At 38.8% G+C, this 17313-nt stretch overlaps 1 pseudogene; it reads right to left on the reverse strand.

The window, feature by feature from the left end:
* Nucleotides 1–4205: 4205 nt before the first annotated feature.
* LOC118520658 (ATP synthase F(0) complex subunit f, mitochondrial pseudogene) lies at nt 4206–4632 on the reverse strand (annotated as a pseudogene).
* Between the last annotated feature and the right edge of the window lie 12681 nt (nt 4633–17313).

Raw genomic sequence — 17313 nt, forward strand, 5'->3', positions numbered from 1 at the left:
TAGCAGCACTTCTGAGCTGCAAAAAAATATGCTATGAATGGTGACAACTCATTATGTGCTTTACTATTTTCATCCACCTTTTGGTTTCTCAGTGCCTTGCCTTCCTAAGCTGATCACACTGCTCCCTAAGCCAATCACACTACCACCTTTTCTTTTTATTTTGACCTTGGGTAGATGTTATGTATTCAATTTTCCATGCTTGTATGTGGAATACTAATAATTTCTAGTAGTCCGTATTGATTAAACCTATTAAAAATTTATGATCTCTAAGTTTACCTGAAGAATCAAGACATTTGTTCTATTTATCTCTACTTGATATTTACTTTTCTGCACAGCTGTTTAAAAAAAGCTGTTTTCACTCCGGACTGCTTTGAAAACCTCAAATGCAACCGTGCATTTCCCACCACTTGCATTTTTTTGGTTAGAATCTAATGTTGACTCAATGAACTTTTTTATTACATAATATTTTATATCTATCCATGAGGTTTCAAAACACACCAACAATACTCATTTCTTACCTAAGTAGCCGTATATTCTTACAGAAAGAAATGTAAAAGTCTCAGAACATGTTCTCATTATATCTGGGTCCCTGATTCTGTCCATTGTTTATAGCACTAGTGATGTGAAGCTATCAAACTATACAACTTGAAATTTTTTTACATGGTTAAGAGATACGAGAAGATGGATAAAAAAAATCACATGAAAAATTATTCCAAAGCAATTTTCTCTGAAAGGAATGCCCTCACTGACGTGGCAATAGGGTTCACATGGGAAAATGCTCCATTAGAAGCACTGGCAAGTGGGGCATATTCAGAGTGCTCTGGAGAGCAGCCTGCAGGAGTGGATGAAAAATCAGCAGAGGATAAAGGGGTAAGAGCTATTCTTATTTCATTTCAGCCTTCACTGATTCTGGCCAATCTCCCATTGTTTGGTTCTATAAATTTGTAAAAAGCAAATTTTTATTATTTTCATTTTATGAGAGTAATTTTATTAAACTCAATGCATACACTGATTAAAAATGCATAAAATAAGAAACAGTATATATAACCTGAAGTTTAAAATAGCACAAGCAACTTAGGGAAATATCTGGAAAGAAAATCATATATGAGATAAACAAGAAAGGGAAAAGACCAACAAGGAATCCTATTTGACTGAATCATTCATGCTAGAATCAACAGTCCTGGCCCCAGCATACTTTGCAGAAATGGTAAAGTAGGGTTTCTATTTAGTGATGTAGGGGAAGAAAAATCTCTTCCTCTACAGAGGAGGAATAGTTTTCCTCTACCTTTCAAAGATTTTTCTGGCTGGCTGGTCTAAGAATTAAATTGACATGAGATAAACTAACAGGAGAAAATCAAGTTTAATTTTGTATACATGGGAACCCCATATACACAGGAGATTCAAAGACAGAAAAGTAAAATGAAGTATATATGCCATCCTGAGCTAAGAAATGGGATAGGGGCCTGGGAGAGCAATTCACAGGGCAATAAGAAGAGCAGGTGTTTGGTAATTAGATGTTTGCCCTGTCATGCAGTTGGGTCACTCAGATAAAATTGATCTCTGGTAATAACTCTAATTCTGGGAAATCTCCTCCATTTAGATTCTTCTAGGTAGTTAAGACTAGAGGCAAAGTTCCTCTTGAGTCCACAGGGTCTCAGTTGCCTTTAGTTCAAAATATTCCACATGTCAAGGTGGCACATTCTGGGGAGACTTGTCTGAACTCTTTCATCTCTACCTTCCTAGGTTCAAACTGATAAAAGACAAATTAGCAAGAGAAAAAAAAAAAAACAGTTGTAATTATGTACATATGCCCCAGACTTCACAAAAGAAAATGTGGCTCCTGGAGGCAGCCAGAAGACTAAGGCTTATATACCATCTTAGGCTAAACAAAGGGCTTCTGGGCAGGGGAGGTAAATTCTGGGAAGATGAGGGGAAGAAATGTATGATAAATAAGGGTTGTCTTGCTATGCAGATTAGAATCTCTAAGGTGATAAGAGTTGTCTCTCTTCCTGGTACAGACACATCTCTACAAATGGAAATTTCCTTTAGAAATGTAAATTTCCTTGTAAAGGGGAAATTTATACTTTATTTAGGCAGTTAGTGGGAGGTAAAGAGCTTTTCCTGTGTCTGTTGGCTCTTAATCGCCTGTAGCTCAAAATACTCTTATGCCAAAGTGGCCTAATTTTGGGTGGCATATTCAGTGATGTGTTGCCATAAATAATGAATAATAATGAATAATAGTTAATGAGTGTTAAATCCATCACTTCCCACTCTTCTTGTCCATTGGAGAATGAACAGACTTCGTCTCGTCCCAGGAACACTGCTAAATAATTTATGAATATAATCTGCTACAAACCCTTTTATTTTATAGCAGGGTTTAGAAGAACTTTTCTATAGAGAGTCAGACAGTAAATACAGAGCCAAGATTAGGGAAAGGTAAGGGAGGCATCTAAGAAGCAAAATTTAAAGAAGCTCTCTCAGGGTCATGCAGGCACCCGGGAGCGTGAGTGTCTACTATAGATACCTCACTCACCTCGCCCTAGTCCTGACCCTAAGTAAATCTGTTATGGTTTGCAGGTCAGATGGTCTCTTGTAAGTACCCAAGTCTGCCATTGTAGCACCATATATTATAGACAATTCTGAACAAATGGGTGTAGCTATGTTCCAATTCAGCTTTATTTACAAAAACAGGCAGTGGATCAGATTTGGCCCAAGGGTTATAATTTGCCTGACTCCAGTTTTATGGGAATATTTAAAATGAATGTAAATGTTACATTATTTGATTTGCCTATTAAATTTCATCAGTATGCAGAAAATGTGTTATGTCAGCAAATGACATCTATTAAAAAAGTTTCTGGGACACTGCTTGGGCCTACATAAAACTGGAAAGAAGGTTCCAGAATTGGGACCTAAAACATCACTGATTTCTGGGTTAAGATATGTATATTTTTACACCTTTTAAAATTCCTTGCTTGTTTTTTCTCTTTCTCTCTCTCTCTCTCTTTTTTTTTTTTTTTTTTTTTTTGGCTTTTACCCACCCACGTCCTAGTCCACTTGTCAAAATGCTACTCATTTTTTTAAAAGCTAAATTTAAAAATTGCTTCCTCTGTGAAACTGTCTCTCCTTACCTCATCTCCCCAAATTCAAATTATTCACACTCCCTCTGAGATGATACAGCCTTTGGTTTGGAATTTTATACTAAAAGTCTTCAAAATGCCCTGGGTTATAATTAGCTATATATGGGTCTAACTTTCACTAAAGGCAGGACCCATCTTAAATTCACCTATGTTCCTAATATGAAACCATATTGCATACTTGTTGGTCTTTAAATATATAGTGCAATAAAGTGAATTCACTGATTTGTTCTGAAGGCTTTATAAAGGGCCACTCCTCAGAATCTCTCTCATGCCAGTGCACTCCAGATAGAAGCGCCCTGAAGCCATGTGGGAAGCATGTGTGGCAGTCTCTTGGCTCCAGACCATGATCACAGCCTACACTTTATATTTTAACAAGCTGATATGCCACCCACCAGTTAATTATTACATTCTAATTTTCTGATGCTACGTAACTCATAATGAGAATACTCTAGGAGTCCAAGCATGCAATCTTTTATTAAGAAAAGATAATTGTAAATGATTTTTCAAAGTTATTCAATCGAATGCTATGACATCTGGGATTTTCTTCCTAATCTAGTGGGGCAGGGAAGAGAGGGCATAGATGAAACAAGAGTGATCTTTGTAGATGAATATTATACTTAGGAGTTAGATACATAGGAATTTTGTACATTTCTCTCCAGGTTTGTATAGGCTTCAAATTTTCTAATTTAACAAAATAACAAATCAGCTAAAAAATCAAAACCATTTTAAAGCCTGCCTTTGTCTTTGGTAAATGCATTTTTTCCTTAGAGACTAATCCAAAGAGAAATAGAAAGGAAGAATAGATAGATGATAGATAGATAGATGATAGATAGATAGATAAAGCATTTTGCAATGGACTTATTTTTCTGACTTTTGTTTGTCTTGCCCTAATTCCTTCTGGACCTTTATCCATGAGTCAGTGCTTATGTTCAAAGCTCTGGTAGTTATCTTATTGTCTTAGCCAAAAGCAGAGTAAAGTGGCATAATGGAGGGAAGAAACCCACTCATACTAATAGTAGCTAACAATTGAGTACACAGTATAGACAAAACACTGTTTGAAGCACTATGTTTTTTGTTTGTTTGTTTGTTTGTTTTTTACCAGTCATCTTTTATTGGATGTTAATTCTGAATTAGAATATGAAAGGATTCAAGGGTGCCAGGCAAAGGTCATGGTCAGGAATGCGGAATGTGCCTCCACACTGGGCCCTCTTCAGTGGTACTTGCGTAGCCGTTCCTGTTTGAGTTCCTTGTAACAAGGACAGTAGTTGAAAAGCACATAAGCTGCTAGCACCATAGAAATCTCAGCAACACCGCCTTTCTTCACATTGACATACTTGTAATACCGGTAGTAACCTCTTTGAAATGCTCCAGCAATGCCCTTAGGGGTGAAATCCCGCATCAGTATCCAGCTGGGCAGCTCTCCTAGTTTCACATCCATGAGCTTCTTCTCCTTCACTGGTACGACTGACGCCATCTTGGAGTCCTGAGTGTCCGCTCTCTGAAGCACTATGTTTTAGTGCATTTGTGTACCAACCAAGGAGTTAAATCCTGTTTATTACCCTATTTTAGAGAAGACATATGTAACTTGACCAAAGACACACAATTTGCAAATGGAAAAGCTGGGATTAGAATGCATGCAACTGGCCTCAGAGCCCCTGCTTATAACCATTATGTCATATAATAAAAAAGAAAATTTTTGATGGAATTTAGAGAATTTACCAAACCAAGCCCACATTCCCATTCTTCAGTGCCTGACTCTATTTCCCAGCTTCTAATCACAAGCTCCTCCTTAAATTACAGCTTTTGAACTTTTGCAGCTACCTCCATGGACTAATGGCATCTTGTTAAAGACTTGTTGGTTCCTCTCTGTAGTAGTCAACTTTCTGCAGTAACAAAAACTCTGATCTTCGTAGCTTACAACAACAAAGGTTTATTTCTTGCTCGTTTTATATCTCAGCTGTGGCTTGACTGCAGCCAGGCTGTATGTCTGCGTGTGTGTGTGTTTCCATTCAGTGCCCTAGAAGGGGAGAGAAGCTATGTGAGCCATGGCTGTGTACATAGCACAGAAGAGCAAGAACTCTGAAGAAGATTTACGATGCCTCTGAAATTTTGTGTGAACATGAGATACATCACATCCTCTCATATTGCACTGGCCAAAGCATGTCATTTGGCCAAGCCCAAAGTCAGTGAGACATGTTTACTCTTCTTCCAGGAAGCCCAACAAGATATGTAAGAATAGGCAGGAGTGATTATTGTCTCACAAAGGAAAGGAGTCTAAGTAATTATGGAAAGTGATTTAATCTGCCTCCTTCCTTCCAATATCCGTTTATTTCTCCCATTATGTACTCTACCAATATTCTGTGATTACTAGGTACTGATTTAGCATGTCCCTAGATTCCATCATTATCCATTTCCTGGTTCAAGGTTTTTCTTTAATTATACAAACAAGAGCTTTTGGTGCTCTTAAGTCCAACTCTCTCATCGTAGAGAAAATGGGTTTCTTGTCCAAAGGCATACCAATAGCTCAGGAATAAATTGTTACAAGAGCACAGGACTCCTAAACTGTTGTCTAGAGCATGTGAAATCAGGATGATGAAATAAACGTCTATTGGCACCCAGACTTTTGGTGACCCCGGTTATATTTGGAACAAAGAAGAAGGTATTATTTAAGATTACATGCAACATCAAAAAACATAAACCCTATTACACAGCCTTAAACACAAGGGGTTTATTTTTCTCACATGATACAAAACCCCAAAGTAGGCTGTCCTGGGATAGTAGAGTCAAAAGGACCCAAGTTCCTTCTAATTTTCTACTTCATCTGCGTATGCAAACTTTCTACTTCATACTTATATATCTGCTCCCATGTGTGTGTTCCATGAGGGAAGAAGGATAAAAAAACAAAGATGAAAACATTAGCAGTAGTCTGTCCCCTTAAATATGATAAAGTAGCCTACCCAGGACCACTATCTGTATAATTCTGTTTTTCCTCATTGGTCAAAGGTGGGTCACAGGGTCATCCTTATTTGTAAAGAAGTCTATGTCAATATCTTTATTTTCAAGTCTTTATTTGGAAATAATCATAGAATCACAAGAAGTTGCACAAATACTGAGAGTTCCCAGTTAGCCATTATATTGCTTCCCTCAATGGTAACATCTTCCATACCTGTAGCACATTATCAAAATTAAGAAACTTACACTGACAGATTACATTTGTTTTTTGGGTTTTTTTTTTAAAGATTTCATTTATTTATTTGACAGAGAAAGACACAGAGAGAGAGGGAACAGAAGCAGGGGGAGCAGGAGAGGGAGAAGCAGGCTTCCCATGGAGCACAGAACCTGATGCGGGGCTCGATCCCAGGACCCTGAGATCAGGACCCAAGCCGAAGGCAGATGCTTAACGACAGAGCCACCCAGGCGCCCCGACAGAATTACATTTGACTAAACTACCAACCCAATTAAGATTTCACCAGCTCTTCATGAACTCTGCTTTCATTTTTTATATGTCGGTGTATATGGTTCTGTGACATTTTATCACAAATTCATGTAACTATGGTCAAAATCATGACATAGAATAGCTCCATAACACAAAGGAACTCTAGGAGATGGGTCTTTTTAACTACATACATTGCAGCCCTCCACAAAATCAGAGATCCTGATAGGAAGGAAGAAGGAAAATGGGTTTGGGGTAGGCAACAAGCAGTACCTGCCACAAAGGGCAGCTATTTTAAGGAGAGGGAGTTTTCCATGATCTTGGAGATATGAATAGATTCCAACCACCCCCATCCTTCCTCCCGACACATACACTCCTTTTGTTCTTTAGAAATCTCTCAAACAAATTCCATACAATTTGATTTATCTCATGCTAGAGAATTGTAATAATCCCATTGAGATGTGGAATTCATGATTTCAAGAAACAGCAAATATATGTCTGAGTTCAATACCACTAAAACCACCCAAGAGACCAATGAAAGAACAAAGGGTTTTTGTTGTTATTGTTCTAATGAGAATAATTCCTTGACACAGGACCAAAAGGCAATACGTATAGGAAAATGAAAAACTCAGAGGGTCTCAAATTGCATCGTGTTTGGACAAGGGGTTGAGAGTAAGGGTGACCTTTTGACTAGAGAGCCAACCATGATTTGTAGTTCAACTCCAGAATTTCCTGAATGAAATTTAACAATATGCTTACTCTGGGACCTGTGGAACATTCTTTCTTGTTGTCTAACTTGAAAGTTCTTAAAGTGCTAATAATGAGGAGAAATGAATGTGAAGAAACATGTAGAGAATATGCATGTCCATAGTGGGAAAAATATATCTTCTAGAAAGTACAAACATATATAACAAAATAGAATCATTTATTGAGTGTACTCTGAATTGCAAAACAAGGGCAAGCTTGACCTGATATAGTTGATTTGTGATTAATAAAGGCCATCTCATGACATTCTAATGACCTAAGAGTTGTCCTCCCTACAAATATTAGCTATTGAGCGGTCTGTTGTAAGACATTGCTCAGACCCTGGGCAAAATGACCCCAGCCCAAGTAAAAATAACTAAACAGAAAGCAGTTTGCCCTCTGGAGCACACCCTTTCAAAATGGTGCCTTTTCCACAATTTTTGAGGTGGCCATTGGCATGATGGTGGTTACAGTGGATGACATAAGACACCAGAGTAAGCAGCATGAAAATAAGGATCAATCTACTCAGTACTGGATTGAAACCTTAGTGGTCAAACTATGAGACAGCCAGCAAAATAATCAGAGGGTGATGCCACTGGTATGTACCAGCCCCCCCACCCCCCACCCACCCACCCCTGCAGCGGGTGGAGTGATGTAGGTATCATTCCACTTTTCCCCCAGCTCCTTTGGGCCCCAGTTCTAGGACACAGTCTCAATAGATAAGGCTGGGTGATACATTTTTTTATGTACTCATTTCCCTTCATGTTAGAGGCTAGTTTCTGAACCAAAAAAGTGTTAACAACCAGAGAAGTCTAGAGAGCGAATAAGACCTCAAGTTGCAGTCACTAAACGAGTAACATCCATAAGTGGAACAGATCAGTGTGTGACAGTAAGGAGTAGTGAGGACTGTGCCTAAGAGTAGCATGAATACCCAAACACGTTCAAATTCACCAAAAAAACCCATAACAAAGAAAACAAGAACAAACACAACAATATGCTCACTGGATAGTGTGAAGGACAAATTTCAGTCTAGGATTGTCCACTAAAAGACTTCTACCAAGGAGAGGACAAACATGAGACCAATTGTGTTCTTCTAAAACTCTGCACTTTCCTTTATTACATAGCTTAAGTCCAAGTTTCTGTCTTTTTCATGGTTTCTTCTGTTTGTAGGCATTTTTTTCATTTATAGGCATTTTTGCAATGGGTTCCACCATAATATTTTATTATCAGATTCTAACACAGGTGATTCACTTTTTACTTGACATACAAAGTCTGAAAACTGGCCACACTGGCAAGGATGTGGAGCCTGATCCCTTTCCCCTTGCATCTACATGGACCTCTGTGCTTGCTTGAACAGCAGAATGCAAAGAAGCTATATTCTGAACTTCTAGGGTTAGGTCTTAAGATACCTTACGACATCTGGCTGTTCCTGAGTTCTATCCTTTTAAAGTGAGCTGGTAATCTAGTAAGTAAAATACGTCTCTGAGTTCTGTGAGCTGCTCTAGCAAATTAATGGAACCCAAGGAAGGGTCATGGGAACTTCCATCTATAGCTGATGGTCAGTCAGAGCAAAGGGAACAACCTGGATTTGGTGTCCCAAGTTGTTCTTATTGGTAGTGGTGAGGGGAGGGGTCAGTCTTGTAGGACCACATCCTGAACCTGTAGGATCTCATCCTGAACCTGTAGGATCTGACACTGTCTCCAGGTAGATAGTGTCAACATTGAGTTGATTTGTGGGACACCCAGTTGGTGCCCAAGAACTGCTTCATGTGGGAAAACCCTGCTGTCCACATTGGAATTGGGTGTGGAGCATTTTACATAGTTTAGTTCAAAGCCCTCAATAGGACAATAACTAACATTTGCATAGTACTTACTATTGCCAGGCACTGTGACACATGCACTTCTCACAAAAATCTGTGAACTAAGTATTATTATTACCATCCCACAGAAAAATTATGTCACTTGTCCATGGTCACTCAGCTAATAGGCAGCAAAGCTAAGATTCAAAGCCAAGCAACATGGTTTCAGAGTCTATGCTCTCAACACCTACACAAAAATCCCAACACTCTTTTTAAAGAATTTGATTCCCTTTATTCAAACTAAGCAAGGGTTATCCTAGTGTGCTCCATCAATCCTTTTTAGGGGGTCTATTTAGGCAGATTATTTGTTCTCCTCTGCTTCAGTCTGGGCTGTGCTGATGAGCTTCACGAAGGACCACACAGTCTGGTGCGATGCCATAGGAGAATGTTGAGGATTCCACACCACAGAACCTGATTACATTACACAATACTCTATTTATAAGGATCCCCAGAAAAAATATCCTTCCTGACATTAGGGTCAGGAATAGTTACAATTGTTCTGAACAATTGGTTGGCTTTGAATAACTCCTATTTGGTTTAAAAACAAATGTATGGCCCTACTGCAGAGGACCTGAGTTATGCATTTTTCCACCTTCCCCTCTTCAGGCTTTATTTTAGGTCCTAACCTCTCCTCCCTTTTAGATTCTGTCCTAATTCCTTAATTTAATGTGCTTATAATTTGTGAATACTTGTTTGTTTTTCTAAACACATTCTAGAGTGAGACAAGGTAGCGATCAACCAATTAATAAGATCATGAGTATGAAGATAGTTTTGAGTTCTTGGGCAAGTTATGGAATGTAACTTTGAGCATTCTGATCTTGAATCTGAAGTATGTGTGTGTGTGTGTACAAATTAGACCATCGGTCACCCCGTTGGAAATTCTAGAATATTACTAAAAGACAGTACCTGGGAAAATATTCCACTAAGAGAAGATGGCCCAGAGAAGAAGAAGAAGGAGATTTGTTGTAGACAACATCAGTGAGAATGCTCTCAGGTAAAAGAAACAAAAATAGTAAACCACAAGGAGACCTACAATTTAAGCACAGTAATTTTCATTGAACAAGAAGCCCGGAGTCAGTCCCTTCTAGCTCTGCCATGACGGTGAGGAGGACTGGGGTCTGACATCCTCTTGCACTCTGCCCTGGGTCTGGTTAGGTGGCCCCTGCTACTTCAACTTCATGGGACTGCTTCCAAAGGCAGAACCCAGAGGGCAGCCGGGATGGCAAGAAAGTTCTCCTTAGATACTCTTCTGCTTTCATCACGGAGGAAAAATCCTTCTTAGAAGGACTCCAGAAGACTGCCTTTCCATCTCCTTGTTCAAAACTATGCGACAGGGCCATTCGTGGCTGCAGGTGAAGCTGGGAAAGGCAACATTGACTTTTTAACCTTTATAGTAGAAAGCAGGAAAGCAAAATGGGGCTGGGAACAGTTGTTAAGCAGCCAGATACTGCTGCCTGCCATAAGAATCCAATAAAACAAAAAACACTGGGGTTACAAAATATTTAACAATGTTGATGGCCTGCGTAATAACCAATCAGAACGGAGGATGGCCTTGAACAGCTGGTTAGACTGTAGGGGGGGCTGCCTGGTACATATTAGTCTTGATTACATACAAATCCCCAAAAACATTAGTGACATTCTCACAAGAATGTTCATGTCAACTTTGCAGTTCTTCCCAGGAAGGAAATAGAAGAGCTTTTGTTGAATCGGGCTCTGAGGAGAGAGGTGTGCTGGTTGTCAATGGGCCATGGGGACCCTTTCTGAGTAACCTCTTCAGGTTGGAGGGCAGGTCAAGGCCACGGGTCCCTGGAATGACTACGTGCCCTTGGAGAGCAGCTCTGTATTTGTTCTCTGCCTATACGGAGTTTAAAGAGCCGTTAGCTGCTAGCAAAATGTCTGATAAACATGGGTAATTTGTTGCAGCTGTAGCGTAGGGTTTCCCAAAATGTGATCTGCATCAGAATCCCCCAGGCATGCTTGTCTAAAATTCATTTTCCTAGCTCTTATTCCAGACCCATAAATTAGATATTCTGATTCATTGATTTGGGGCAGAGCCCAAGTTTCTGTATTTTAAGCAAGATCTAAAACTGGAAACCTACCAAGCTCCCATATAACCAATACCGCCCCAAAAAGACACCTATTTCAATAATTAAGGATGTGAGCAGACATTAAGTTGCAAGGATGATTATCCCTGGTTGTCTTTAATGATGTTTTTTTTTTTTTTCTCGCCTAAATTCTTGTTGGACATTCCGCCCTGAAATGCTCATACAGATTCTGAAATTACATTTCTGGTTTCTCTTGGCTTGTGTCTATGTATGCAAAGTAAAAAGTGAAGTATTCATTGAAAGTGTTATATATAAATCACTCCTTGGTCCCTGCCAGGAATGCTTTGTTCCTTTCATCAATGAGACAATATTTTAGAATAATTGTTTCAAATGACTGATGTAAGCTTTTTTTTTTTCCAGGAGTTAAATAAAAACAGGCAAGTACCGACAAATGCAAGAAGTACTTTGCAAATGGTTGGAATTCAGGTACTCTGGTATAAGATCACTGAGAGATTCAATTTCAAGCATGGAGACTTTCATTTCAGTATTGTTCCTGTGATTGCAAAGCATCCACGGGCATTCCTTTGCAGTAATAATTAGCCTCTCAGTTAATGTAATTGTTCCTAAAAACTCAACAGAAAGGTCCTAAGAAAATTATAGTTTCCTTTTGTTTATCACAATATGAAAGGATAAACTGTAGATTAATTAAATGCTCTTGTTTCTGTTTCTATGTGGCATTGATTTTTCAATTCAAAGTTAAAGCTTAAGCTCTCGCACTAAAAAGCCTGTTTATAAGATCATTTTTAATCCTCCTCTGAAAAGGTTTAATTTGTAATTGAGTATGCTCTCTCCTCTAATTGTTCACAACAAACAATGCAAATGAAAATGTCTTTTATGGCATGGAAAATTGGGGATAAGAGAATTCTCACACATTAACTTTCAATATGTTTTTATAATTTCTCCGGAAATGGTATTATATTTGAATAAGTGCCCTCTCCCGTTACAATGGAAACATTGAACAAAAGAATGAGAGCACAGGTTTCTGTCGCAGAGTAAGCCCACCAGGTCCCAACATGATAATACAGAGCAATAGTCTTGATTAATGATTACAATGAGTAATAATTCTGTTCAGGCTCTCGTCCCCTGCCTTTGCTTTCTCCTGGTCCCCTGCCTCCCTTTCTTCCTTCTTAATTTCAATGAGTTCTCATCTCTTGTTAATCTTTAAGAGTGCTTTGTAGAATTTCTTTAAAATAATATTTTGTATGTTTTAGAAAAATACCAAAACAATAAGAGAAGAACTGAAACAGACAATGAGCTGCAGTAAATTGCAAGCAAAAAAAAAAAAAAAAGTGTCCCTAATAATGAAGTGTTCAAACGAATTAAGCCGGAAATGTTAGTGCACACACGCCCACAAAGAGTACAAAGAAAGCAAACTGTAAAGATCGATCTTACTTAATTTACCCTTTCGAAAAGGGTATGACCTCACCTTTCATTACAAAAATAAAGAGGCTTCTTAGCATGAAAAGATTTCATACCTTCATTTTGTCTGTCTAGTTTGGGAGTTTCTATTTGCTTCATTTCCATTTTGATTTGTATTTATATCTTAATAGAAAAAGTCAACCTGATCCCCACCTGACCTCAGAACCATGATGTAGAATGGAGACCATTGATAAAAGGTAATCCCCTTTTCTCCCAGCCTGGTGGATGAGATCTGGATGGATTAAATAGATTTGGACCAAACCAACAATGTAGTCATTGATTTATGAAAGTCCCAGCTGTGAGCTTGGCATCAGACCAGAAACCATTTTTTGGATGCGCTATCTAGGAAAGACAGCCAAGCCTCTTCTTTTCCAGCAAGGTAGAATCATGAAAGAGTCCCTAGGATCCGAAAGCTCTCCAGGTTTGGAGATCATAAACTGGCCTGCAGATAAGTGTTGTTTGGCTCATTCAGGTTTTAAGTGTTTTTAATTCATTTCCAATATTTAAAAATACATGATTTAGGGATGCCTGGGTGGCTCAGTCAGTTAAGCATCTGCCTTCAGCTCAGGTCATGATCCTGGGGTCCTGGGATTGAGCCCCTGTTCAGCAGGGAATCTGCTTCTCCCTCTCCCTCTGCCCCTCCTCCCCCTGCTCTCGGGCTCTCTCTCCCTCTCTTGCTCTCACTCAAATAAATAAATAAAATCTTTAAAATATATATATGATTTAACATAGAAAAGCAAGATAACTAATCTTTTGGGGAAACTTTAAATATCTGGAACACCGTACCTGCAAGTGATGGTGGTTGGCAAGAACGAAGAAGGTGCTAGCTCCTTTGGAGAGAATGTGGGTGCTCTGGTCTGCATAGTGGGTGCCCTGCCCTCCTCACTCACACTGCCACCTGCCTCGCCACTTGAGTGTGTGTCTCTAGGGTCAGTCCAACATCTGCACTCTTCCAGATGAGGAGACACGGTTGTAAGAACTGAAGGCCTCGCCTGACATTGCAAGCCGACTGACTACGGATGTCAGCTTACTTCTCCGAGAGGTAATGATGGGCAGAACTCAGAGGGTCAAACGCCCCTGTGCTGAGAAGGTGGTGTGGGTCATTGCAGACACAGGTGAGGGAGAATCCCAGAGGGCAGGATGTGTGCGCAGAATTCCTTACCTGGAATGCCTCTACTATCTCCCAGTAAACTGGGAGTCTCATACCAGTGATTAGAGGCGTACTGTTACTATTATTAACTACATGGTTATTCTTACAGGAAAGGCCAGGCCCAATTCCCAGGGCCTGATTAGACATGCTACAGCTCTACCAGCTAACAAAGCTTTCACGAGAGCAGTGGCAGACAGCAGGTGGGCCTGGGAGGGGCTGGTCCCCATTGTGGTCAATAAAACAGACGTTGTGCCTATAGACCCTGCTAAAACAATATTAAAATTGACTAAAAGTCAGCTTACTTTGTATTCATGCACTAGCAAATGCACATGCACTCGCAAGTCTGAATAATGTCAGGTAGGTAGAGATGTTCGTCTCTGAAAAAATACGTTGTTAACTTCTAAACAATTGCTGTGGTTGTAACTGAATTTTTAAAATATATATGTAAGCAGAAAAATAGCATATTTTATTATTTCTACGTGAAACTCAGAGAGTTCTCCATTAGACAGCCTGGCGCAGAACACCTAGACCCAGCTGTATAGGAATTCACTTTGAGAATAAGTTAGTAACAATTTGAAATCCTTTGAGCTGGTTCAGGGCTAAGTTCCTGTGTCCAACCTCTGCTGGACTATATATTCCTGTATTTAAACAGCAACTTGGAAATAATGATGGCCCAGTGATTTCAAAGACAAGAAACAGAACTTGAAAGACCAATTCTGTCCTTGTATGGTTTTTTAATTTCTGTTTGTAATTCTTCAACTGCAGGAACATTTGTTTAAAGCCCCTAGAATCAGTTACACTCTCTTGAAGAAACAAATACATAGTTAGTTGTATTTTGGGGGATTTTTTTATAAAATGGAATTTTTATAATTTCTGCCAAATTTATCCTTACCTTTAAGGTGTTTCATAATTATTTCCATATATATTGCTTAATATGAAAATAACTCTTGGAAATTAAAATTAATAAAGTATGTGCTCTAATCAACTGTGAATAAAATAGATTGAAAACTGTAAGGACACTCGTTTCTCCAGGAATGTATGAAGAAGATTAATTTTGATGAAGTCATGGACAGATTTTCAGAAATTAAGCCTCAAAAATGAACTGTCATGTTGTTATTCATTACTGTGAGTGAACAATATGATGGTATACATTCTCTTCTTTGTTCAGAGAATACATGAATGTAATTAAAACGTATTAATCCATTACTCTGTGTTTCTTTTCAAACCATTGTTGTTATGAATCCTTCCTTTTACTTCAGGATATACTGAAAATAATTTTATCTAGTAAAGAAAGGTGGTGTTAAAATAGGATAAGCTCCAGGTGACAATTATGCTAGATCTTTCACCTTGTGAAGTACCATGTTCCGCTTTTATCCCAAACTAGATTCCCAAGATTTATCAGATATGAGTAGCAGGTTTTCACCTGGCCCGCATCTGGACAGAATTTAGTGGCAACTTATGACCGATAATAGAATTCTCTGCACTGTGATATTTCCCCAGAGGTCCCACTCTTGGAGAGTTAGGGAGTTGTTCGCTCCTCAGCTGATCCCATAGCATTTTGCCTACAAATAAATATGTCATGAATAAACATTTACATGCTTATCTCCTCCAGTAGGCATGAGTTCCTACAACATAGGGAATGTTCATTAATTATAATATTCCTACTATATTTCAAGTGCCTATAAATGCCACTGGATGGATGGATGGATGGATGGATGGATGGATGGATCGTGCTCTCATCTGAGAACAATACTTTTGTGAATACATGAGATGTATATTTCTACTAATTAAACAGATATGTTTTAAAGGAACCATACATTTTCTTTAAGAGCATACTATAACCTTAATATAATTGATAGACTTTAAAACCACTCCTCACTTGTGTTAAGAATCAGTAAATCTGAATGCATTCTTTGGAAATCCTTCAATAGCCAATAGCCAATCAATGATACCATGGCAGCCTAGTATATAGTACAGTTTCTCAAACTTCAACTTCATTGCATACCACTTTGTATTTTTGCCTAACCTATTTTATATTATTTATGTGATTATTTTGTAAATAGTTTAACTTCACGCACTTCAAGTGTATATAAATATCTTAACACCATTATAAGAAATAACATCTGTGAATATTTGATCTTTATGTGTCTGTTCTATTATTTTCCTAATGCACACTAAAATCAAAACATAAATATTGCAGTATATCATGTCCATCCTAGAACTATCTAAAATCATCTTGTATATACCACAGGAAACATTGGCACAGTGGAATTAACACAGACTTTGGGAGATGATGAATGGGCATTCAAGCCAGAGCTTTGGCATTCCCAAAGTAACTTAACCTCTTTAAAAGTCAATTCTTCATGTGAATATAGAGACATGGAAACTGACCTCAGGGAATTGTGAGGGTTAAATGAAATAACGTATGCAACACCTAATTGGAGCCTTCTATAGATGATTTAGATGCTCAATCATAGCTGCTCAATGATATGGTCCCCCACGGAACCAAAGTGGCCCAACTGTATGCAAAGTAAACATCAGTCATAACAATCGCATTGAATGAAAATAAATAGGAACAATATAAAAATAAAGCTGGGCAACTCTTAGGGAGCAAGAGTGCAGAATGGAGAATTCTGCAGTCACTGCTTCCATTGACCATGGGCCACCTTAGCAACACAACATGAGCTCTCTGGGCCTTGGTCTCTCTATCTAATACAATTGAGGGAGTAAATTCTTTTTCCATCAAAAACATTAGTTGATGAAATGTGCACTATTTCACACACCCTTCCTTTGCTTTCTTGTTCTCTTTCTCGTAACTATTCTTATTTTTATCGTGGGAGCCTATGTAGAGCAAAAGGCACTGTGAGTGTATAAAGACCTTCTACTGGGGTTTCAAGAAAGAATTTTTCAAGTTCAAACAAGTTTTAACTTAAGGGCCCTTAACCCCTCTCCTATTGAACCATCAACCTATTGAACCATCCTCTTCTATTGAACCATCAACCCAGGCCCTTATCAGGGCATTCTCATCTCCCCTTCCCTCTTTCACACAGGTGGCACCAACTTGCTTTTATTTATTCTTATCCTGTTGGGGGATGTGCACTCTCAGAGAGAAAGGAGGTTCAAATCAAGAGCAGAAATCAATAGCTGGAATTTGAAGAGTGGACAGGAATTTTTAGTTTACATTTTTTTTTTTTCCCAGGGAGAGAAAAGTGCTTAGAGTTTTGATTGTATGGTACAGGCTTCCAAAGCATTTAATTAAGATGTCTGAGGCAGATAATAACAAATGTGAGGGATTCGGCTCCTCAAATGATCATCTTGCCGACAGCCTGGAAACCAACAAGCACTGAAGCAGGAGTACATGTTTCTCCTTCTGACACTTCATCCTGTGGACTCAGCAAGCTGGCCACACATGTGCCCTCCCGCCAAGGTCAGCTTGGTGGTGGTTAGAAGAACAAAGATTCTGCCT

Source organism: Halichoerus grypus, chromosome 1 (assembly GCF_964656455.1).
Source record: "Halichoerus grypus chromosome 1, mHalGry1.hap1.1, whole genome shotgun sequence".
NCBI lineage: Eukaryota > Metazoa > Chordata > Mammalia > Carnivora > Phocidae > Halichoerus > Halichoerus grypus.